Source organism: Nicotiana tabacum, chromosome 4, assembly GCF_000715075.1.
Source record: "Nicotiana tabacum cultivar K326 chromosome 4, ASM71507v2, whole genome shotgun sequence".
Taxonomy (NCBI): domain Eukaryota; kingdom Viridiplantae; phylum Streptophyta; class Magnoliopsida; order Solanales; family Solanaceae; genus Nicotiana; species Nicotiana tabacum.
Window position 1 is genome coordinate 97,525,077 of NC_134083.1, and position 27,009 is coordinate 97,552,085.

At 39.5% G+C, this 27,009-nt stretch overlaps 1 long non-coding RNA gene across 1 annotated transcript; it reads left to right on the top strand.

The window, feature by feature from the left end:
- The first annotated feature begins 7,868 nt into the window (after positions 1–7,868).
- Positions 7,869–10,194, top strand: LOC107788235 (uncharacterized). The gene is made up of 2 exons (XR_001648561.2): positions 7,869–9,244; positions 10,094–10,194. It is a non-coding gene; the product is annotated as an uncharacterized LOC107788235 (long non-coding RNA).
- The last annotated feature ends 16,815 nt before the right edge of the window (positions 10,195–27,009 follow it).

Here is a 27,009-nt window from a genome sequence, read left to right on the forward strand (position 1 = left end):
CCGCATATCCCTTTCCCTGCAAGCATGACTTAATGTACAACCCATTGTGTCTTATGGTTTCTATTTTACTCATATGTCTCTTGTATGTGTTTGAACATCGAATTGGATCTAACAATATCCTCAGCTTGATACATATAATGGTTCGATCAAGAGGACGAGGCGACACTTCAAAAGGGAAAGGTGAACCTTCTCGGGGCCGAGGCAAAAGTGTTGTGCCCGTTGTCTAGCCAAAGACAATAAGAAAGAAAGCAACAGCCGGCAGAGGGAGAGGTGCAGACCTCTCCGAGTCTAGCTCCTACTTCCCGTCTAGGGAAGTGTCAGAGGGAAACTCAGCCTCTGTTCAGGGGCTGTCGGCCACACAATCGAGGCTGCAGGGGAGATACCAGCTCAGGGACGAGCCGTCTTTATCTCACAGCACTTCTGAGGGATCGGAGAGTGCTAGTCAGGATTCTGATCCATCGGCTACACCAGTTCCTGAGGTACAGGTTCTTGCACCAATTCATGACATCCTTTATGATGGTAGAGGGGGAGATACCACCACTACAGATTTGGAGAGATCAAAAAAGAAAGAGGTTTGGGAGGATTGCTTTGTCAGCCTGGCCGCCTTCATCAGCTTCCGTATGTGGTGGCCTGTGAGGTCGCTAACTCTTGAGCAATAGTTTCTGTTGAGAGATTTAGAGAAGTACAACCTAGCCATATTGAGACATTTCAGGGAACGAAAGGGGTGGATGTGGTTTACCGAGAGAGTATAGAATAGAATACCTCGTCCGTGAATTCTATGCCAATGTAGCTCATATAAAGAAAGGGACAAAGGTAACCAGAGTACGCAACCTCAAGGTGAGGTTAGATCAGCATACACTCAACACGTACTTGGGCTTCGATGATGTTGAGTCGGCGGAGTATTTGTAGAAAGGCGCACTGAAAGAGGAAGTTCGTCCTTGGCTAGCTGAGATTCTGGCACCACCAGGGCCACTACCACCATGGATTATCGCTGGGGTTCGCATCCACCATAGCACTCTGAGTTTTGAGGCAAAAGGGTGGCAGACCTTTATTTGTAGAAGGTTGGATCCATGTCAGAATAAGACTCACATTCCTTTTGCTCGAGCAGTTCTTGTGGCCTCCATCATAGCCGATTACCCAATCAATGTAGGTGTCATGATGCCGGCCAATATTTCAGTGATTGCACGGCAGGACAACTTGGCCTACCTCTATCCAAACACTATTACATAATATCTCACTGATGCAAAGGTAGAGCCGAGGGAATTTGATACCAAGGTAAAGGTGAAGAAGCCCTTCGATTGGTATTCTCTGATGGATGAAAGCAACCCAAAGAAGAAAGTCCAGCTGTCTACCACCACAAGACAGTCTGATGAGCCAACAGTGGTAGCCTCTGAGGCAGCCGATCTTCTATCCACTTCTGCTGAGCCTTCAACCAGTGCCACTTCTATGCCTCCACCATCATCCACAGCTCCTACTACCGCTCCTGCCGCAACCCCGAGGCCAGTACCCATGCCCACTTCCCCACTATTTGTGCTGCGAGTCTCCTAGACATTGGCGAGTCTCAACAACTGGATACAGACAGCTACTGCAAAGCTGTCTGAGTTGTCTAGTACTGTTGCAGCACAGTCCGCCTCAGAGGCATCACAGGTTCCTTCTAACATTGAGGAGACACTGAAGAAGATTTTAGAGAACCAGAAGACTATTATGGACACCTTAGTACAACATGGGTCAGTTATTGAAGAGCTGGGAAAGGAAGTGAAGAAGATGAGGAAGTCCCGGGTCAACAAGAAATCCATGGACAAGCTCCGGCGGGAGGTGACTAGACTTGCTACAGCTGGCGACCTGCCCTTTGATATGCTGCTTGATCCGCACTAGTCCTCCCCAGATCCTTCAGCACCATCTGCACCGGTAGCACCAGTTGGCCAGTCTGACGAACCAGTCCTTGTTGTCGACACTGCTGAGGCAGTGTGTGAGATATTTGCCAACCCAGCCACACCTAGATTTGACGACGATGAGATCCAGTTGGCTGATCCTGAGGGAGATGACATTGTTGGGGAGTTTATTTGATACATTTGGTCTGTAATAATTTGATGATACTTTTTCTTTTCTTATTTATATTTATCTATCTCCTCTCTCTCTCTCTTTCTTTCTTATTATGTATATATTTATTCTATCTTTAGTAGTTTTTGCTCATTAGCTTCTTTATCTTTGTTTTTGATTATTAGCTTATTTATCTTTTCTATATTATTTCTTGTTTTGTTAAGTAGCTTATTTTTATGCTTTAGTAGATAATAAGCCTTTGGTTTTCTTAATGTCACGGTTCTTACCAAAGGTAGTTGTTGTGTGAACCGGGTGACTCGTCCCAATGATGGATTGAATGAGTTTGTTTTTGTGTTTAGGTAATAATAATAGTAGTAATGAATAAAAAGACCTAATCAAGTCATGCTCGAAGAGTCAACCATGCCTCAATTGGTACCAACACACTTAACTACGTGTTTATGGTTAGAGACAAGGTATTTTAAAGAAATAACTCCAGTTAGTGACTTTGTGACTCTTGAGTTGACTTTGGAAACCATCGAGTGGTTTAATTGGACCATGTTGATCTTTAAACTTGAATGTGGTCGTTGTGGGCCCTCGACTCTATCCTCTTTTACAATCTAATTGTGTGAGGGGTGAGATGAATTGTTGCTAGTCCAAGTATCTGTGTGAAGGGTCTAGAACTTGCCCCGAGTGTGTTTCAAGGAAAAACTCTAAGTTTAACTTGGTTTGAGAAGTGATTGTAGGCTTTCCTTGTCCCGTTGGAGCTTTCTATTACCAACCAATGTCGTTATCCCTAGTCAACTCCTTTGAGCCTCTACCCTTTCTCATTTGATAACCATGTATAAGCCTTTACCCATTTTGTTGTGACCCTCTCTTGGCATTCGGACTTTCCTTAACACTCCTGTGAAATAAATAGCTTAAAACATAAGTTTGGAGGAGACATGAGAAATTTGAAAAAGGTGTCAAAGGCGAAAAAAGAGAAAAGAAATGATCTCTATGAAAGAGAAGAAAAGAAAAGAAAAGAACCAAAAAAAAAAAAGGAAAAATACAAAACATGAATAAGTGGAAGGGTTGATATATTCAAAAAGAGGTAATGATCCCAAACATTGAGAAATCAAAAAGGGAGAAAAGAATAAAATGAACAAGAAAGAGTGATGTTAAGTTTCTCTAGTCCCCAATGAAAAGAAAGTGCCTCTAAGAATTGGCAATTGTGAGCCAAGAAATGAAAGATGGAGTGCTTAAGTAAAGTTGTAACCACTTACCCATATGGTATCCTATCCTAACCCAAAAGCCTTCATTACATCCCGAAAAAAGTCCTACTTGATTTCAAACCGAGTGAGCTTACATTAGTGGCGATCTACATGAGGGGCAAGCCTATGGTACTTGAAGCCGTACTTGTGAAATTATCTTGTAAGAGATGAGTGAGCCTTTCATGAATCTTCAGATTGAATGCTAATTTCTTAAGTGAGCTTGGCAAATGAAAAGTAGAGGAGAAAGAGTTTGGGGTCTACCATGACCTACATGATAGAAACAAGAGTTCTTGATGAGTAAAGTCAATTTTTGAAGCTCAAATGTCACATTAGAACTATTTGTGTATGAATATTTGACTTGTCACCTTGTTGATAATGCATGAGTAGTGTGGGTAATTGTTAGTCCTAACTGATGTGTAAATAGCTCATATTTGACTCGCTGAAGTGACCCTTAACTTTAGGAGGTGGGAACTAATTTATTTACTTGAGGACAAGCAAACACTTAATTTTGGGGGAGTTGATAAGTAGGGATTTTGACTACTTATTAGCACCTTTTTGCTTTTGTTTTAGTCTGAAAGTATTGATTTATGTTCTAGAAACTAATGAAATTGTGCAAATTACAGGAATGTTGGAAGTTTGGCCTCCCATGATGAAATCCGACTCAAAAAGGAGTATTCCGAATAACAAGGCAATAAAGGGCGCATAAGCAAAGAACTGCGGTCTGCAGAAGGATTTCTGCGGCCGCAGAAGAAAGTGCGGACAACATAATTCCATCTGCGGCTGCAAACCGAGTAAAAGCACCCAACGGAACTTTGTCCAATGTGCGGACCGAACATGAACTGTGCGGCCGCAGAACAGGGTCTGCACTGACAAGTGATTCAAAGTTCAGAGAGTGTGAAAAAGACAAAGTCTTGAAGTCTTGCTGAAGTGCGGACCACATAAGAATTGTATGCCCGCAGAAGATACTTCGCAATCCAGAAATGTGCGGCTGCAGAATCCAATCTCCTACCAACTGAAGAAATCTGCGGACTGCACATGGAATTGTGCGGCCGCAGAACCTCCCGAGGGGTATTTTTATCAGAGAATTTTGGCCCACTATAAATAGACGAGTTTCACATCTTTAGGTCAAGTTTCGAAGTTTGAGCTGCTGTAACCGTTATATTTTGCCATTTTAGGAAAGTTTATGATTATTTTTGTGTTTAAACATTATATTTTATCAATTTAATCTTTGATTATGGGTTTAATTAGCTTTTCTTCTTTATTTTCTTCCATTCCACTATGAGTAGCTAGATTAATACTAGGGTTGTGACCCAACCCTAGTGTGTAAATCTTATGGGTACTTAATTTAATGCTTGTTTATGATTTGGTATTGATTATTTAGCTTAGTTCATGCTTAAACTTTAGAATTAATGTTTGCAAACATTGATTCATGTCTTTTTGACTTAGTCTCTACTTGAGAAAGAGGGACCTAGTCTAGGATAACTTGGCTGACAAGGAATTGGGTTAATTGAGGGTTTGATTAGCCTAATTAAAGGGTTCAAACTAGAGATAGTAAGAACTCGACTTGAACTCATATCAATTATTTTGTTTGATACCCATTTGGACTTGAGAAAGCCAAATTGGGCAAAACCACTCTTTTACCGAGAGGTATTGAGTGGGTAACGTAGAGTTGAGAGTTATAATACACCCCAATCAATAAAAAAAGTATTACCGTATTTAACCCATTAGGCGAACACCTAGGTCATGGTCACATCCTAGGGTTTTAACTATTTGAAAAAACACCAAAAATAATCATTCGCTTCTAGTTTCTTTTCTTAGCTTATAATTGTTAGAGTAAAAGTAGAATTAGAAATCAAACCCTTTTGTGGAAGTACAAATTTAGTTAATCTATTCACTCTCATCAAGTGTATACTCCTAACACCCGGTGTAACTCCCTGTGGAAATCGACCCCGGCTCTTGTTGACCATTTCCACTCACTATTGAGTGCGGATTGGATGTGGATCAAGGGTGAAAGAAGGTCTCCTTGTTTAAGACTCCTAGTAGAATAGAAAAATCTCTTTATTTCACCATTGATAACAATAGAATATCAGACATCACACAAAAGTCTCCAAATAATATCTATAAAGAATTTGGAGAAACCAAGCCTTCTAGGTATGAATTCAATGAATAACCATGATACCATATCATAGGCTTTCTTTATATACAACTTAATGACTGTATTTCTGTACCTCCTTTACTGGTGCCACGAATAATTTTCTGGATTAGAAGAATATTCTCAATGATAAGTCTTCCACTAATGAATCCAGTCTTGTTCTCAGTTATTAATTTAGGAAGAAGACTATTAAGCCTAGAAGTAGCAATCTTAGACTATTTTGTTCGAGAAGTTAGTCAAACTAATAGGTCTTAACTGTGAAAAGGTAGTAGGTTCCTCAATTTTAGAGATGAACAATACTAAACAAGTATGAGTGAAAAACTTAGTGAGCCTTTTCCCACAAAATAAATTTTGGATAAAAATTTTAATATCATTTTCGACAGTCAGCCAACACTTCTGGAAAAAGATCCATTAAAGCCATCAAGCCCAACAACACAATTAGGACTTAAGTCAATAATTTCCAATTTAATCTCCTCTTCTCACGAAACTTATTGAGTTAAAGATTGTCCTCTTTAGTAATAAGTTTGTCAATTGGGGGTTATGAGACTAGAATTGATCTTTTATTGCTTAGTATATTTGATTTTGATTGATTTCAGGTATGGCTTGGTTATCTCTATATCATGATATTCTTGATTATCAAACTAAGACTATGATATTGGCTATGCTGGGGTTGCGAAGGTTGCAATGAAGGGGTTCTTTGGGTCAGATTCCTAGTATAGTGAAGGATCAATGGATGATTGAGAAGAGGTGTTTGGCATATCTGGCTTTTGTGAGGGATGCTAGTGCCAATACTCCTACAATTGATTCAGTCCCAGTGGTAAGTATATGTGTTCCCTGCAGACGTACCGGACATACCACCCAATATGGATATTGATTTTGGTATTGGTTTGTTGTCAGGCACTCAGCCCATATCTATTCCACCATATCGCATGATTCTAGTAAGTTGAAGGAGCAGTTGCAGGAGTTGTTGGATAAAGGGTTCATTAGGCCGAGTATTTCTCCTTTGGGTGCATCAGTGTTATTTGTGAAGAAGAAAGATGGTTCAATGAGGTTGTGTATTAATTACAAGCAGTTAAACAAGGTTACCATCAAGAACAAGTATCCACTGCCTTGCATTGATGATTTGCTTAGTCGGCTTCAGGGTGCTAGGTTATTTTCAATGATTGACTTGAGATCGTGGTATCATCAGTAGAAGATTAGGACTCAGACATTCATTAGACGACTTTCAGGACTCATTATGTGCATTATGAGTCTTTGGTGATGTCTTTTAGTTTGACTAACGCCCCAACAACTTTTATGCATTTGATAAACAGTGTGTTCCAGCCTTATTTAGATTCTTTTGTTATTGTGTTCATTGATGATTGTGAGCACGTAATTTTTTCTCCGCACGAAAATTACTCCCACAGATATCACAAATTATTTTTTCTATAGAATTTTAGAATTTTTGTTTATTTTATTTGATTGCATTTCTTGTGCATTTTCATTTTGTCATCACTAGAAACATTTAGAAGTTATAGAAAAATCATCAAAAAATATTTATCCTTCAAGTTTGCATTTTAAATCTTGATTGCATCATGGGAGTTAGTTATATTTTTTAAAAATCACAACAACAAAAAAATTAGACAAGTTGCATCAATTAGTTTCTTTCTTAATGTATCAAATATTTAATTAAATAGTTAATTGCTAGGTAGAATAAATAATTAAGTTGATTTGGCAAGGTTAGGTTTAAGTTGGAATTAAGTGGTCATATATGGAATTGAAAGAAAAAAAAAAGTCGGGCATGCCTCCTCTTCACATCGATTTGGGCCCATAAAACTGGTGGCCCAGCGTCTCAAACACCCGCACCCATCCAAATACCCGGTCCAACAAGATCCACCCACTAGGCCCCTCAAACAACGTAGTATCACATCGAAACTACGTCGTTCCCCGTTAGCCAAAATTAAAGGTATTTAACGGATGGGGCGGTCCAGTCCGGGTTGAGAAAAAAGGTGACCGGCCGATTTTCAATCTGGGCCGGTTACCAATTTTTTCATACCAGGCTTAACGGGTCCGGGTCCATCCGGGTAAAAAATAATTCAGAACGGTTATGGGTCCAAGGGGCCGGGCCGGGTTAATGTTATTTTTTTTGTATTTTGTATAACTATCGTAATTTATATTAATATAAAGTAAAAATATAAAACAAAAAAATAATCTTATAAAAAGAGTGTTTGAATAAAAGGATGCAAAGGCTTTAAAAACTTTATATTTAAAATTTTGAATATTTCATTAAGAATTTAAGATAATAGAATACAATGAAGATGGAAAAAACATTGCACTTATAATTTGCAAGTGCTTTTTTATTTCAAACTTACAAATTAAAGTTTACATTTAACAACATGTAAATTAACGAAAAAAGAGTAAATTCAAAGGTTTTGCATTTCCTTAGTAAGTTCTTCATAATCAATATGAACTTCTTGGCCATCTTCTGGAGTGTTAAATTCGGATGGGTTACCATGTGTTAATATATCTCCAAGTTTCTCGTATTCTGGTCTATCAACATCTTCACGTCCCTTATTTCTTCGTTCCGATCTAATCCAATCTCTGAAACATAGTAAAACTTCCAAAGCATTGCTTCCCAATGAGTGATGGGTGTCTCCAAGTTGTTATCTTGCTTGACTAAATGCACTCTCTGATGCAACAGTTGAAATTGGCACATTCAGCACGTCCCGAGCCATAGCGGAAAGAACAGAAAATTGCTTTTAATTCTCATGCCACCATCCCAACGGTGAAAATTTTTTTGTGCGAGGCTCTTCTTGCTTTTGCAAGTAGAATTGAAGTTCATTAATGTTTCTGCTACTGGTTTGAGTGGTAGGAAATGTAGACTAAATATTAAAACCATCAATGCCTTCATCATCATCCATAGTAGTAGAAGTGGTAAAATGCATAGTGGGATCAACATTGGCTACATTAAGAGCAGCATCATCAACTAGCGTTGCCAACGGTCATATCACTTTTTTAAAAAAATCAGATTTATAGCTTTTGAACCGGTCCGGTCTGGGTCGGTTAACCGGTTCAACAGTATTTTTTTGTTGACCGGGTTTGACCGGTGCGGGTAACCGATTTTTTTTAAACGGATCAACCCCTAACCCAACCTACCCGGCCCCCTAACTACCGATCCGGGCCGGAAACGGGTCAACCCGCCCTGTTAAACAGGTATAGCAAAAATGACCCCTTCTCCCTCCGTTAATTAAAACAATCATTAAACCCATCCCCAATTAACTCAAACCTAGCCTCCTTTAGTTCCCAAATCCTCTCCATTCTGTCCGCTGTCTGCCACCACTCGTCGCCGACTAGAAATCACTATCCGGCAGCGCACCACCACCAAACAGCTTCAATATGTCACCCCACAGTCCCCATCTCACCCTCGTTCTTGATCCACCCTTTATTTTCCCAAAATCCTACCTGATTGCCTCGATTAGAAGATCTTAAAATCAAGATTCAAGCTTTTCGCCCCTTTTAAAAAATCAACCACGATTTGACCTCCTCTGTTCTCAAATCTTACACCAAACAACATGTCTACTGAAGACCTATCGATTGGGGTAATTTGTTTACCATTCTCCGATCGTCGAAACTTCGTTGACATGCGAGATTTTTCCCAAATCCATCTATCTTTCTCCAGTTCGGCCTGTAATGAGTATTGCTACATGTAGCACTGGCTCGCATGAAAATTTGCCGGCCAGTGCTCATGTGATAATTCTTGTTGCTCGTCAGTTTCTGTTCACTATTGTACTTCATTTCACTTACCGGATTTTCACGTGAATTGGTATATTTCTCATTCCCTTTTCTGTAATTTCTCCCTGAACTGCCACGCATTACTGTTTCTGTTTTAGTTAGGTTTAGTTAATTATTTGGATTAATTAGTAATTAATTGTTTGATTTTAGTTTAGTTGTATATTTGGTTAATTGCTTTATGTTTAATTAGGTTTCGATTGCATCCTATATTGGTTGTTTGCATTTGATTGTTATGGTTCATTTGGGCATAAGAATTGGGCCTGCCATTGTTTAACAGGCCGGATCGTTAAGTGTGGATTTGCGTATGAGCCTGTGGGTCAGAGGTGAATAACATGTGTATTAGAGGAGCATATCAGGGATTTAACCTTAAGAAATCTAGCAGTTATTTGTCATAAAATTTTTGTGAAAGAGCTGAAAGGACTGGGTAGCAAATAAAATAGTAGAGTAGGTCATTTATTTGGGGGCTGAGTGGTAAAAACAAAAAAAGAAAGGAGTTAAAAGAGAAGGGAAAATTGAAATCTGGAAGAGAATCTTCCTATAAAAACATGCCTTCACTCACACGCAATTCATTCATAGACATTCACTCCCCTACACATTCACTCACTCTTATATTCATTCTCTTCCTCACTCAAACAGGAGATAACAGAAGCACCCTGAATTTTGAAATTCAAAAAGCCCAGATCTGGGAATTCAAAAGCTGAAATACAAAAACAAAAAAATAAAAAACCAAAAGAGAAGAAGAATTAAAAGCTATTTCAAGTTTCTACTTGTTGCTTTACATTTTCTGGGATTGTGAAAGCTATTTGGAGCTATAGAGTTGTTGCTTGTTGTTGAAGTTTGTTGTTTCAAAGTTACTGGACTCTATTTCTGCATTTTTCAGACCTTTATTTGGTCGCGTTCGGTTGTTTCTACTGTTAGGTATGTAGATTTACATCTGCTCCGTTTTATTTTGAGTTGAAGAATGAAATTTGAGTTTGCTTATGTTCCCTTTGTGTTTGATTTCATAGATCCAGCGTGTTAGTCATTGAATCTACCTAAATTTCTTTCCCGAATTAACTTCTGATGCCATTAACCTGCATGCTGATTAAATTTGCTTATTGTTGACAACGATTTACCTTCTAAAATGATAATTCATGTTTAAACAACAATAATTAGTTGTCCTTAATATGTTGTTAACTGTTTGATTGATGATATAGCCAAATTGAATTATAAGGATAGCCCAGTGGCTATTTTCTTGTAAATTGGGCATTGTTTTGAAGGAAGAAGAATCACACAACTAGAGATAGCTCATGTCACGGAGATTCAAACAGTAGAAGCATAGAATTAGATTTACATTAATGAAATCTTATAATTCATGCTAGACTAGCAAAATATACGATTCAAATTACCCGCCTCTGTCTTTGTATCTAGTTGAGCTGTTAATTAATTTATGTTTGTAATTATTCAATTGTTAATGCTGTTGGGCTCATTTCGGACGCCCAGATCTTCTACTTAGAATTTCGAATTTGGATGTCCTGGTCCAATAGTTTTGAGGCCCACGATAATTTACGGACTCCTACAAAGATTAATTACATTAAAACATGATGCTTTGGGCTTCAAGTTTAGCGCACTTATGACCATACCTACCTGCTGGAGGCCTAGTGTAATTGTTCAATCAACTTCAAGCCACAACAAGACAATTTAGTCCATGTTGAAGCAAGTAATCAAAAGGAAGACATGATTAATCTGTTAAAACCTTGTTGGTACCTACATGCTGGTATATGCTGCAGTTCAAAATAATTTCTTCATGTTGCTTGTGGGGATGACCCTCTCAATATTAAAATAACTCACATCAACTCTTTAATTGTTAAAAGATCGCATGGATACAAATAGACAGAGATATTTTAGTGTATCCTTCAAATCCCAACTCAAACTCCATACCGTTGGACTTTATGATAATCTCAAATTAGCAACTATACTCATGAACATTCGTAGTTGCTTTAGGCGTAATTTAACTAAAATTCATCATGGTTATGGTAGAGTTCCCGTGGCATAACTGTGATACTTAATCCCAAATTCAAGTGTACATTTACGCACCTTAACCTTATAACTTCAAAGTAATTATAAAATAAACATGTCATAAATTGTGGGTACATTTCACGTGGCGCAATTTGCGGTGTGTATAAAAATAGGCAAGTATACGACATCGTAACTTATTTTAAAATAATTCCATAAATATTAAAAATGGTTTAACAACACAATAAAAGCGGTAAACGTTTAAAATGCACGTAGCCTTATAACATGTAAAATTCTGACTAATCAGGCCAAGTGTAATTTGTGAAGCAATCGTGCTAAAATTACGGAATCCGGGAGTGCCTCACACCTTCTCCCGGGTTAACAGAATTCCTTACCCGGTCTTCTGTGTTTCGCAGATTTAAACAGAGTCAAACTTCCTTGAATTGAGATTTAAATTAAATCGGCGACTTGGGACGCCTTGATAATTTATTCCAAGTGTTGACTCTTAAAATAAAGTAAATAATCCCTTTTCAATAATGTCACTCAAAGTGGATAAACTCTTTTCTCTGTAAAAAGGAGGTGTGCCAATGATATCTTGGTGTATTCCTATAGTATGAAGGAGCATGAGCAGCATTTGATGATGGTGTTTCAGATTCTGAGAGAGAAAAAATTGTATGCTAAATTCTCCAAGTATGAGTTTTGGTTGGATTTAATGGAATTCTTGGGCTACGTGATGTCTAGTGACGAGATCAATGTGGATCCGAAGAAGATTGATGCAGTTCAAAGTTGACCCAGACCATCTACTGCTATAGAGATTAGGCGTTTCTTGTGTTTTGTTGGGTACTATCGTCGCTTTGTGGATGGGTTATCGTCTATTGAAGCTTCATTGACCAAGTTGACTTAGAAGGGCACTTCGTTCAGATATTCTGATGAGTGTGAGGAGAGCTTTCATAAGCTCAAGACTGCTTTGACTACAACTCCATTTTTGGTATTGCCTTCAGGATCAGAGATGTATACTGTCTATTGTGATGCTTTGCACGACAACCTTGCATGTGTATTGATCCAGGACGGTAGGGTAATTTCCTATACGTCACGCTAGTTAAAGCCCCATGAGAAGAACTATCCGGTCCATGAATTTGTTAACATTTATTGTGCACGCACTTAAGATTTAGAGGCAATATTTATATGGCATTTCCTGTGAGGTTTATACTGATCATCGGAGTCTTCAGTATTTGTTCAAGCAAAAGGATTTGAATTTGATGCAGCGGAGGTAGTTGGAGTGTTTAAAGGATTATGATATCATTTTCTTGTATCATTCGGAAAAGGCTAATGTGGTAGCAAACGCCTTGAGTAGAAAGGCATAGAGTGTGGGGAGTTTGGAATTTATTCTAGCTGTGGAGAGGCCTTTAACTATGGATGTTCAGGCGTTAGCCAATATATTGGTGAGATTGGATATTTTTCGAAGGAATAGAAAACTAAGCTAAAAAGGAATAAAATTAGGGTAAGAGAATAATTCTTTGATACGGATGACCTGTGTAATTGCCCTGTTGGTTTGGAGGGCAGTCATCCATACGGATGACCTGGGATCGAATCCCCCTCAATGCCTTCTGGGTTGAGCCTGTTGCACATGGCTTGCCTAGTGCGGTTTACCTCCCTTGTATGGTTTGTAGGCTATTACACAGGGGGAGGTTTACCCAGTGCGCACCAAGTGTAGTGGCTGCGGGTTTCCCTCTTATCAAAAAACAAAAATGCTCGCCAGTATAATGATCCCCATTTGCTTGTCCTTAAGGACACGGTGTGGCGATGTGATGCTAAGGAGGTGACTATTGGTGATGATGGGGTATTGCAACTTCAGGGTCGCATTTTTGTTCCTAATATCGATGGCTTGGGAGAGTTGATTCTTGAGGAGGCTCATAGTATGCAGTATTCTATTCATCTAGGTGTTACAAATATGTATCGTTATTTGAATCAGCATTATTGGTGAAAAATGAAGAAGAATGATATTGTTAGGCATGTAGCACGGTGTTTGAATTGTCAGAATGTCAAGTATGAGTATCAGAGACCGTGTGGTTTACTTCAGAAGATTGATATACTGGAGTGGAAGTGGGAGCACATTACTATGAACTTTGTGGTAGAGTTGCCATGGACTTTGAGGAAGTTTGATGCTATTTGGGTTATTGTTAATCGATTTACCAAGTCGATGCATTTCAATTCGGTTATGACTTCCTATACTTCAGAGAAGTTGGTCAGATCTACATTACAGAGTTCGCTTGCATGGTATACATATTTCTATCATCTAGGATCACAATATTCAGTTTACATCGCACTTTTAGAGAGATGTTCAGCGTGATTTGGGCACGTAGATGGAGTTGAGTACTGCATTTCACCCTAGACGGATAGCCAGTCTGAGTAGACCATTCAGATCTTGGAGAATATGTTGAGAGCATGTATTATTGATTATTGAGGCCAGTGGGATCATTTTCTATCATTAGCATAGTTTTCCTACAATAACAACTACCAGTCTAGTATTCGGAGGGCTCCATATGAGCCGTTATATGAGAGGCGATGTCGTTCTCCAATTGGTTGGTTTGAGCCTGGTTAGGCTAGGTTATTGGGCACAGATTAGGTTCATGATACTTTAGAGAAGGTGAAGTTGATCCAGGAGAGGTTTCGCATAGCTTAGTCTAGGCAAAAGAGTTATGCTGATCTGAAGGTTTATGATGTGTGACATTTATAGAAGGTGAAAATATTCTTCTTAGAGTCTCACCTATGAAGGGCATGATAAGATGTCGGAAGAAGGTCAAGTTGAGTCCTCGGTACATTAATCCATTTGAGATCTTGGAGAGAGTTGGTGAGGTGTCTTAGAGACTTGCTTTGCCACCCAGCTTGTCGCGAGTTCATCCGGTGTTTCATATTTCCATGCTTTGAAAATATTATGATGATCAGTCACATGTGTTAAAATTCAGCTTGGTGCAGTTGGATGAGAATTTGACCTATGAAGAAGAGCCGGTGGCCATTTTAGATAGATAGGTTCGGAAGCTGAGATTTAAAGATATTGCATCGGTGAAGGTTCAGTGAAGAGGTCAACCGGCCGAGGAGGCTACTTGAGAGACTCAGTCAAATATATGGAGCAGATATCCTCATATTTTTGGTATTTCCGTTGTGATTCTAAACTCGTTCGAGGATGAATAATTTTTTAAGCGGCGAAGAATATAACGACCGACCGGTCATTTTATGTATTTGAGCCCCATTCCCCTATTGATATTTTCCGTATGTGTGTTTTTTAATTTTGTGATTTGCGGGATTGGTTTGCTCGGCTTTGGAAAGTTTTGAGAGTGATTGGAGATACTTAGTCTCATTTTAGAAGTTTAAGTTATTAAGAGTTGACAGAGGTTTGACTTTTGAGTACACAATCTCGGATTGGTGATTTGTGATTCCAATATGTTCATATGGTGATTTTGGACTTAGGTATATTTTCGGATTTGGATTCGAAGGTTCCTAGGAGCTTTTGGCTATATTTACCAAAAGTTAACAATTTGAAGGTTTGGAGAGTTCATAAGTATGATCAGAAGTTGACTTTGATGATATCAGACTCAGATTATTGTTTTGGAACTTGGAATAGATTTATTTGGAATCCGAAATATTTAGGCATGATTCAAACATATTTGTCGAAGTTAGAAGGTTTGGAACTTAAGAGATCGATCTTGATTGTCGATTCTTGGTTTTGATATTTATTGCGGTGTTTTGAGCTTTTGGATAGGTTTGGGTAAGGTATTAGAACTTGTTGTTTTGATTGGACGGTGTCATGGGGGGCTCGGGTATGTTTCAAATGGGTTCCGGGTCATTTTGGAGTCAAGTGGCAATTCTGGTGCTAGTGTGTCGCACATGCGAGGGTTTTTGCGCAGGTTCGAGCCCGCAGAAGCAGAAATGAGATTGCACATACGAGGAATGTTTGGGGCACTGGAGGTCCGTAGATGTGGAGTCTTTGCACATCTGTGAGTCCGCAGTTGCGATGGAATGCTACTGAGTTTAGTCAGAATTCACATTTGGAGAGCTTGGCATATAACTTACTATCCTGAAGGGTTTGTAATACGATCCGCAAGTGTTCTGCATGTTCCACCTCTGAACGAGAATACACCAGAATGTCATCAATGAGTAAGATCACAAACACGTCAAGAATGGGTCTGAATACACTATTCATGAGATCTATAAAAGTTGTTGGGGCATTTATAAGCCCGAACAAAATCACCAAGAACTCAAATTGCCCATATCTTGTTCGGAAGACCGTCTTCGGAATATCCTTCTCCTTAACCTTCACCTGATGATACCCTGAACATAAGTCAATCTTAGAGAAATACTTGGCGCCCTAGAGTTGGTCAAATAGGTCGTCAATCCTTGGAAATGGATACCTTGTTCTTTATAGTAACCTTATTTAACTATCGATAATTGATGCACATCCTTAAAGACCCGTCTTTATTCCGCATGAACAAGAATGGCGCACCCCAAGGTGAAGTGCTAGGCCTAATAAAGACCTTATCCAGCAAGTCCTTCAACTGTGCCTTCAACTCTCGCAACTCTGCCGGGGCCATCCTGTATAGAGGGATAGAGATTGGTTGAGTGTCAGGCAACACATTGTCACGACCCAAAATTCACAAGTCGTAATGGAACCTAACCCCACCCGTTAGGTCAACCAATTAACAGTTAACACAATTCTAATAAAATAAATGTGATCAATAATTGATATATCTGGATTCCAAACAATGACCCAAAGACTGGTAATACAAGACATAAACTACTAAGACTAGATTATTGCAAAAACGGATATGAAATAAATACAACTTCTATTTGAAATGTACGTAAACAGAATTGAACTCTAGAACTACCCCGGGAACAAGTGGTAGCCATATCCGGAAGGCACGAACATCTTCACAGTCAGCCTTCCCCCCCCCCCCGGTCATCTGCTGTAGCTCCGCTCTAAAATTTGATGCAAGGTGCAGAAGTGTAGTATGAGTACAACTGACCCCATGTACTCAGTAAGTATCTTGACTAACCTCGGTGAAGTAGTGACAAGGCTTTTTAGTTAAAAGATAACCACTGATATAACCTGTGCAGAAGACTAGCAATAAAACAATACTAGAACATAACAGAATAGAGTACAAGAAATAAACATGCGAAGCAGTAGATGATTTCTAAAAGAACCACAATTAATATTCCTCAATATCACGACCAATCCTCTCCTTAGAGCGATAACCAACAAAGCAAATGGCACTGAAACACCCTTTGTGAATTTATCTCATCCTCACTAACTATACGTATAACAGTACCAACCAGGTGAAAGAAATGTCGATAATAGTAATGACAAAGTAGGAAATACACATGTAGCAATGATGAACAAGGCAGTACAGATGGACAACAGTAATAGACTAGGTAGGGGGCATAAGAATGAGGATATCAATTAGGAAAGAAGAACATAATTTCACCTAACTAGCATAGTAGAAGGCATAGATGCAGATATAACAAATAAGAAGGGAAAGCGTGATCTTTATAAGCTAACAAATAGATGCATGAATGACTAACATGGTAGAAGGCTTATACTAAAATGTAACAAAATAGAAATGACATGGATGTGAAAATAACAGTAGGAAGGGAGGCATGATATTTGAAGTTAAATAGATAGAAGGCATGGACAACACAACAATAACCGAGATAGAGGACAAAGACAGAACAACAACGACAAGTCACGTAGATAACATGGGTGCAACAGTAATAACTCCAGGTAAAGGCATGAATGTACACACAAGGAAAGGATATCACAACATAAGGCATGTCCCTTGTCCTCGCCTGCACGGAAACACCCTCCGTGCCATGAACTCATCATAATATAAAAACATTGTAATATAAATAAAATAGCACGGAATCACCCTTCATGCTTTTACTCTCATCCTCACATGATAATGTAAATGAGATCAGGATAATATAAATGAAATGTCATGGCATCACCATTCATGCTTTTACTCTCAAATGAAATGGCACGGCATTACCCTTTGTGCTTTTACTCTCAAATGAAATGTCACATCATCACCCTTTATGATTTTACTCTCAAATGAAATGGCACGGCATCACCCTTCGTGCTTTTACTCTCAAATGAAATGTCACGTCATCACCCTTCATGATTTTACTCTCAAATGAAAAGGCACGGCATTACCCTTCATGCTTTTACTCTTAAATGAAATGGCGCGACATCACCCTTTGTGCTTTACACTTTCTTCACTTGATAAAATATATGATATGGCACGGTATCACCCTTCGTGCTTTACACTCTCCCTCACATGATAATATATATGCAATGGCACGACATCATCCTTCGTCCTTTACACTCTTCCTCACCAAGCATATGTATTTCAATGACAAGCAAGGTAGAAAGCATAAATAACATCAAGGAGAGTGTTTAAGCGAATATTCCAAATGACATCAATCACAACATTCAAGCCAATAACAAATCAATAATCCTCAAGTACTTTATTGTTCAAGTATTTCGACAAGTCTCAAAAATGATCTTTAACTCAAGTATAGAATCCAATATCTCAAGAATAACGATCGTAGCGAGGTATTAGTGATTAAGCATAATGATGACCGAATTAGACACATCAATTGCTTCTCAAAAATTCGTCAAATTTTAATCAAGTTATAATAAGCTAAATCTTGGTTTATAACATTTAATTTCATATTCTTAGTAAGCTAGAAGTCAAGTAAGACATGAAGCAAGAAGGTCACAAAATTTTACAAGACACAATTAATCGTATAATTTACCCCCGAGCATGATTAACCCTATTACATGCATATACGCTCGTCACCTCATATATGCATCACCCCCGCATGTAGCAAACAATGGCAATTAGTAGGAAAAATTCCTTCAACAAAGTTAGGCAAGACACATGCCTTAAACAAGCCGAATCCAATGCCGAGCAAGCTAAACAATACTCCAAAATTTTCATAACTGGCTCCAACGCCGCTCTAACACTCAACTCCAAGAAAAACATCCCGAAACTAGTCAAACAATCTCGGAAGCCAATAAAATAATACTCCAACATCATAATTGATTAATTCATAACACTTTCCAACTCCGCTCGAAAAGCCAATAAAGTCGACCCTTAGGCCCACGTGCCCGGATTTCAAAAATTCTTGAAGATAAACTTTACCCATAACACCACTAACTCAAATATATAATGTATTCCTAATTCTACGTCATTTCGTGGTATAAATCCAAAATTACCAATTTCTAGATTTTCTACCAAAATCTCAAATTTCTACAAATTTTTATATTTAAATCCATATATAAACCATATGTTTAAGTCACAATGTGAAAAAATCACTTACCCCATAATAGATGATGAAAATGGCACTCCAAGATTTCTCCAAAATCGGCTCTCATGGACGAAATGAAGTGAAAATGAGCCAAACCCCAATTTTAAAAGAACACTACCCAGTCCGACCTTCTTCGCGAACGCGGCACTGCCCACGCGTTAGTGAAGCACAACCTGCTTCAGCTCCAAAAAATCCTCCTTCGCGATAGCGAATAAAGGCTCGCAAACACGCTGCCTTACCAGGCCTGACCATCGCGAACGCGGAACCATCCTCGTGAACGCGTAGGCCAAAAACTCCCAGGCCCAGCTTACCTTACGCAAACGCGACCAGTCAATCGCGAACGCGGAGCACAACTGCGCAGACCTTTGCTAACACGACTGCCTTCTCGCGAACGCATTAAATAAAATGGCCTCCAGTCCAAAACCTTCTTCGTGAATGCGTCTCTCCTTCTACGTTCGTGAAGGACAAAACTAGCACCAACAAACTAGCAACATCAACTTAGCCAAACTTGGTATGAAACCACCTCGAAACACACCCGAGGCCCCCGGGACCCCGTCCAATCACACCAACCAGTCTCAAAACATGAAACGAACCTGCTCAAGGCCTCAAATCACACCAAACAACATCAAAACAACCAAAATTCTTCTTTAAACTTTCAAACTTCCAAACTTGAACGAACGCATCTGAATCGTATCAAAACATTCTGGAATGATGCCAAACTTTGCGTGCAAGTCACAAATCACAATACGAACCTAATCCAAGGCTCGTAACCCTAAACGGAAATCAATAACATCAAAATCCACTTAAAACCAAACTTATAAAATTCTTAAGCCTTCAAAATGACAACCTTCCATAATAAGTGCCGAAATGCTTCCAGACCACCCGATACTCAACCCGAACATATGCCCAAGTCCGAACTCACAATACAAACCTATTGGAACCTGCAAATCCTGATTTTGAGGTTGTTTACTCCAAAGTCAAACCTTAGTTAATTCATCCAACATAAAGCTTTTGAAAACCTAAAAATCAAAACCGACAATTCACACAAGTCATAATACATCATATGATGTTGTTCAAGACTTCAAATAGATGAACGGAATGCAAATACTCAAAATGACCGACTGGGTCGTTGCACACATCAATGCTAAACTCAATCTCCCTTTCAGGAGGAAGGCCTGAGAGTTCATCTAGGAAAATATCTGGAAATTCATTAACCACAGGGATTGATTTTAGAGTAGGCGGCTTTGCCTCCGCATCCCTAACGCGAACGAGATGATAAATGTAACCTTTTTAGATCATCTTCCTTGCCTTAAGATAGGAAACAAAACCTACCTTTCGGCGTAGCAATGTTCCCCTTCGCATACGCTAACCATCTTCGTACGACAATCAACATTTGTATAGCATGAGGCCAACTAGTACATTCCCATTATCACATCGAAATCAACCATTTCTAACTCAAATAAATTCGTCGAGTTTTGACAACTACAAATCATCATTGTGCAACCTCTATATACCCTTCTAGCAATCACAGAATCTCCTATCGGAGTGGATACCGCAAGTGGTTTACTTATCAATTCAGGTTTAATGCCAAACTTATTAGCCACAACATAAGATAATGTAGATCCCGGATCAATCAGCACATATACATCATAAGAAAACACAGACAATATACCTATAACACCATCCGGAGATGACTCGAGATCCTATCGACCTACTAGAGCATAGGATCGATTTTGAGTACCACTCGAACTCGGCACTGCACCTCTACCTCTACCACGACCCATCGACTGCTAAAAACCCCGTGCTGGAGGTCGAACTGACGAGGAAGAACCAGTCACAAATACAGTCGGTTGAGCCATACCACCACCTCCTCTGTTAGGATAATCCCACTTCATATGGCCAAGATGTCCGCAAGAATAGCATGCATCGGAACCTCAATGAAACAATCCAAAGTGGGCCTTGCCGCACTGATCACAACAGGGTGTTGGGGGTCTCGTATAACTAGTATCCCTATGATATTGCGAGCCTGATGCCCACGAATTCTAACTTGGACTAGAATAGGTAAATCGATCATACCAAGGACTCTGAAACTGTGGAGGAGCACTAGCTACTGGTGGCGCCGAACTCCTTGAAGACTAGGTCTTGATACTATCTCTGAGTCACTAGAATACCCTATGAATCTCGCTCTCTTATGTTGGCCCCTATCCTGCTCCCTATCTACCCTTTACTGGCGCTTACGATCCTCTAGTGTCTGGGCATAAGCCTGAATATGGAAAATATCCATGCCCTTCACCAAGGAGGCTGTTTTTCACTCATTTATCAGATGTGGTTCCAACCCATTCACTAATAGGTGCACCAAATCGCTCATCTCGGCCACTATATGGGGAGCATACCTTGCTAAAGAATCAAACTGCATACTCTACTCTCGCACACTCATATTACCTTGTCGAAGGTTCAAGAACTTATCAGCTCTAGCTCATCGTATCTTAACTCACAGGTAGTGATGAAGAATGGCCTAAGAAAATTCCTTCCACACAGATGGAGGAGCGTTTGTACCCCTAGATCTCTCCTAACTATCACACCAGAAAATTGCTAAATTTCGTAACTGATAAGAAGCCAACTCTATTGCCTCAGTATCACTAGCGTGCATAACCCGCAGTGTACAATGAACCTGATCAATAAAAGTCTTCGGGTCCTCCTTGGGGTCTGATCCGATAAAGACTGGAGGGCAAACATAAATAAAATCATGAACTCTCGCACTAACTGGTTTATCAGCAACACCGGTATTCTGCCTTTGAGCCTGAGCAGCTACAAATCTAGTCAACAACTGTATTGCACTATGCATATCATGGTCTATAGTTCCAGATGGAGGAACTTGAGGTGTTGGGTCCCTTCAATACCCTATGGACGAGATGGAGTAGATGAGATATTAGACGGCATCTCACTCTGAGCCTCACTTTAGCCTGCTCTAGCTGGAGGCACCTGACTGGTACCCTCTCCCGCAGTTGTATCAAGCCTTCTACTAATCGCTTACTTCCTAGTCGAAAGCATCACTGAAAGAAAACAAGGTGAATATTATAGATGAACACTTACGACTCAACTATACGCACGATCTAGATTCAGGAAGAAGGTAACAACCCTAGATGTCATGTAGCCTCCTGATTATAAATATGGCACGCTACACATCCAAAATCAAGACTCTACTAGACACAACTCATAGATAACCCCTAGGACAGACTTGCTCTGATATCAAGTTTGTCATGACCCAAACTGGAGGGCCGTGATTTTCACCCGGACCTTACCTGCCGAGCGCCAACGTACATTTTAACTAACGTACAGTTTATCTAACCTTTCTTATTATCTATAAAGGCCGACGGGATCAACATAAATGGTAGACATGAATCATGAATAACCAACAATGACAGATAATGACATGAACATACATAACATGGGCCGACAAGGCTATCATAAAGCTATATGTAATGTACGAGTTGACAAGCTGCCATGGGATACAATACAACAAAAATCAGCCGACAGGGCAATCTAAACTATACATGAGTCGACACCTGTCTATAAGCCTTTAAAGGACATAAGTGCTGCAACATTGCCCGAACAGGTTCCCGACATACCCATAATGTCTATAACAAAAATGCATACCAAGACCACGACAAGTCCGGAGAAGGGATCTCGCCAATAACCGCTGAACTGGGCACCTTACTATGATGGGGGAGATGCATCTACCTATCTATCAGGACCTGCAACACGACATGCAGTGTCCACAAATAAAAGGGACTTCCGTACGAATAAAGTACCGAGTATGTAAGGCAATAAGGCATAAATAAGAACAATAATGCAAGCAGGGATAGAGAATATACAACCTTTAACATCCGAGTGCCTCTGAGGGCGACTGACATGAGATGAATGATATATATATATATATATATATATATATATATATATATATATATATATATATATATATATATACACTTTTAAAAACATATGCCTCTATGGGCATCATCATCATCATATCATACCCGACTGTAATAGGCTCAGTAAAATGTACCCGGCCACCATAAGGCTCGGTAGAATTGTACCCGGCCATGTGGAGCTCGGTAAAACCCAATAGATCAGTGGTTGCATAATAGGTGTCATACCCGGCCGACTATAGCGAAGCTCGGTAGAGTAAAATAGGTATATATAGAGTAAAATAGGTACATATATAATGCATGTTGGACTCATTGGAATCACATTCTGAACCTTTCGGAGTGACGTAAGGTCGGTAACCTCCGTACACGTTATTAAGACTAACTCTTCATCATGGATTTTATAAGAATCAGGAAGTACTAATAACATTGAAAACATAAGAATAAGAGAAGCAACATCAACATCAATCGTTCCATAAGAAGGGAAACAATGTAAGTACTGCTAGCTTCTAAGAGTGGAATATCTTTGGAAGCTCGTCCATTTCATAATGTACAATCGGAGTCATACAAAAGAAGGAAAGGGATAGCCTCACATACCTTGTATATAATTCCCAACCTCTAGTTATGCAAATGTCACGACTCCTTAGTCTACAACAATAGAAATAACACTATCGTTATTGTTTAAGCGTTGTAACTATTATATATCGACCGCAACCTATTTTACGATGAAACGAACAGCACCTACCTTATATATATATGACTTCCCACAAGTTAAAATAATCACAAAACAGCCCAAAACATCAATAATAATCATATTAAGCCTCCCAAAATAGTCCACCAACCAACAACATTACTAACAAGCCTTTCGATAGATAACTCACAAGTTCTAGCTTTAACGACTTAACTGCAACTTGGATAATCTTAAATACATGTAGAGGAAGAGGTTCCTTACCTTTAAACAGATAGAACAACTCCAATTTAACCTTAATTCACCACGAAATATCCTTCCAATGCTGCCACAAGAACAAGGAAGCGAAACTAGCAATAAATTCCGATTTTTCGGTACTAGAATCACTTTGGAAGACTTGAAATCACCTAGGGTTGATATTAAAAATCAGAGAGAGTATTTTACAGAACTTAAACTACTTAAAACAACCTCCCACACGAGCTGGAATCACACAAAATTCAGCAATAACAAAAAGAACAAGAAACTTACTAGCGCTACGGGATTCCAGACACTTGATTTGTGTTATTTGCCCTTTGTTTGGGTCTTGGATCATGAGAGAACCTTGAGAGAGAGTTTTTATGTGTCTAAGGTCTAAATATAGTGAAAATTAATGAGTTAAAACTGGGTTAGGACGTCTCATATATATCAATATATCTCATCGCCTATGTGGGCCCCATAGAGACCTTCTTGCGCAGTCTCTCAAAAAGGTGAATATCTCTATACTCCGACATCATATCGACAAGCGGTTTAATGCGTTGGAAACTAGACTCATAGATATTAAATTTGGTGGGTACATCACCTCATAAATCCAAGTAAATTTGGAGAAAAACTTAGTAATATTTGACCTAAAGTTTAAGTAAAATTATAAACGTAAGTTACGACAACTTTTATCGACTTTTGTTTCATAACTCGTTTGACTTCAAGACTTATGATATGGATATTATATGATTCAAATACCTTAAAAAAAGACCTCCTGAAAATATTAAGCACCTCTATTTTTACCCAAAAATACGGGTTACAACATCCTTGGTTCGTTTAACTTCTAATACTTGTTAACCACTCTTTTACACCATTGTATCACTTAAGACCAATAGGATTAACTTCTTATCATCTCAAAGATAATATCTTCTCATATTTACGTCGACTAACTTACGGCGTGATCTAACGTATGCGGATATGGGTTGTAACAGAAAATTGGGGAATTTTGCCTACATCTTAAGAGAATAATGTTTAGCGATTTTGAGGTCGATTTGGACTTAGTTTTGGAATCTAATAACATATTTCGACTCACAGGATTATAGGTGGTCGGGATCTACCCCTAAACTCGGGTTTTGACTGAGTGGACCTGAATTGACTTTTGTTGACTTTTTTGAAAATTGAATAAAGATTGAAGCTTTATTGTTTGGAATTGAATCCTATAGCTTTTTTTGGCATTTTTGAATAAAGATTGAGCTGGTTGGAGTTGATTTCTAAGGGGAACGCATTCTTGGATTAGTGATTTGGCTCGTTACAAAAATCCCGAATCAATCAGCGCATATACATCATAAGAAAACACAGACAATATACCTGTAACAACATCCGGAGATGACTCGAGATCTTGTCGACCTACTAAAGCATAGGTTCGATTTGGAGTACCACTCAAACTCGGCACTGCACCTCTACCTCTACCACGACCTGTCGACTGCTAAAAACCCTGTGGTGGAGGTTGAATTGATGAGGAAGAACCAGACACATATCCAGTCGACCGAGACATACCACCACCTACTATGTTAGAACAATCACACATCATATAGTCAGGTTGTCCGCAAGAATAACATGCATCAGAACCTCGATGGCATAGTCCAAAGTGGTCCTTGCCGCACTAATCACAACGAGGTGTTGGGGGTCTCGTCTGACTCGTATCTCTATGAAATTGTGAACCTGATGCCCTGCGAACTCTGACCTGGACCAGAATAGGTAAATTGATCATACCGAGGCCTCTGAAACTATGGAGGAGCAATAGCTACTGGTGGTGCCGAACTCCTCGGAGACTGGGTCCTAATACTACCTCTAAAGTTACCAGAATACCCTAGGAATCTCGATCTCTTATGTTGTCCCCTATCCTGCTCCCTATCTGCCCTTTGTTGGCGCTTACGATCCTCTAGTGACTGGGCATAAGCCTGAATACGGGAAATATCCATGCCCTCCACCAAGGAGGCTATCGTGCACTCATTTATTAGATGTGGTCCCAACCCATTCACGAATAGGTGCACCCTATCGCTCAGCTCGGCCACCATATGGGGAGCATACCTTTCTAAAGAATCAAACTACTTACTATACTCTCGCACACTCATATTACCTTGTCGAAGGTTTAAGAACTTATAAGCTCTATCTTGTCGTATCTCAACTCGCAAGTAGTGACGAAGAAAGGCCTCAGAAAATTCCTTCCACACAGTTGGAGGAGCGTTCAGACCCATGTATCTCTCCGAACTATCACACTAGAAAACTGCTAAATCCCGTAACCGATAAGAAGCCAACTCTACTACCTTAGTATCAATAGCGTGCATAACCTGTGGTGTACGATGATCCTGATCAATAAAGGTCTGCGGGTCCTCCTTGGGGTCTGATCTGGTAAACACTGGAGGGTCAACATTAATAAAATCACGAACTCTCGCACTAACCGGTTTATCAGCAGCACCAATATTCTGCCTCTGAGCCTGAGCAGCAACCAATCTAGTCAACAACTGCACTACACTGTGCATATCGTGGTATGTAGTTCCAGACGGAGAAATTGGAGGTGTTGGGTCCCTCCTAATATCCTCTGGAGGAGACGACATCTCACTCTGAGCCTCACTTTGGCCTGCTCTAGATGGAGGCACCTGACTGGTACCCTCTCCCGCAGTTGCATCGAGCAATCTACTAATCGCTTACTTCCTAGTAGAAGGAATCTCTGGAAGAAAACAAGGTGTATATTAAAGATGAACACTTACGACTCAACTCTACGCACGATCTAGATTCAAGAAGAAGGTAACAACCCTAGATGTCATGTAGCCTCCTAATTATAAATGTGGCGCGCTACACATCCATAATGAAGACTCTACTAGGCACGGCTCATAGACAACTCCTAGGACAGACTTGCTCTGATACCAAGTTTGTCACGACCCAAACTGGAGGGTCATGACTGGCACCCGGACCATACCTGCCGAGCACCAACGTACATTTTAACCAACATACATTTTATCTAAGCTTTCTTATTATTTATAAGAGCCGACGAGATCAACATAAATGGTATACATGAATCATGAACAACCAAAATTGAAGCTATATGTAAGGTACGAGCTGACAAGCTACCATGAGAGACTATACAAAGAAAATCACCCGACAAAACAATCTAAACTATACATGAGTCGACACTTGTCTATGAGACTCTAAAGGAACATAAGTTCTGCAACATTGCCGGAATAGGGCCCCGACATACCCATAATGTCTATAACAAAAATGCATGCCAAGACCATGGAAAATCCGGAGAAGGGATCTCGCCAATAACCGCTGAACTGGGCAGCTTACTGTGGTGGGGGAGCTGCGTCTACCTATCTATCAGGACCTGCAACACGACATGCAGTGTCCACAAATAAAAGGGACTTCCGTACGAATAAAGTACCGAGTATGTAAGGCAATAAGGCATAAATAAGAACAATAATGCAAGCAGGGATAGAGAATATACAACCTCTAACATCTGAGTGCCTCTGAGGGAGATTAACATGAAATGCGCATGAATATATATATATATATATATATATATAT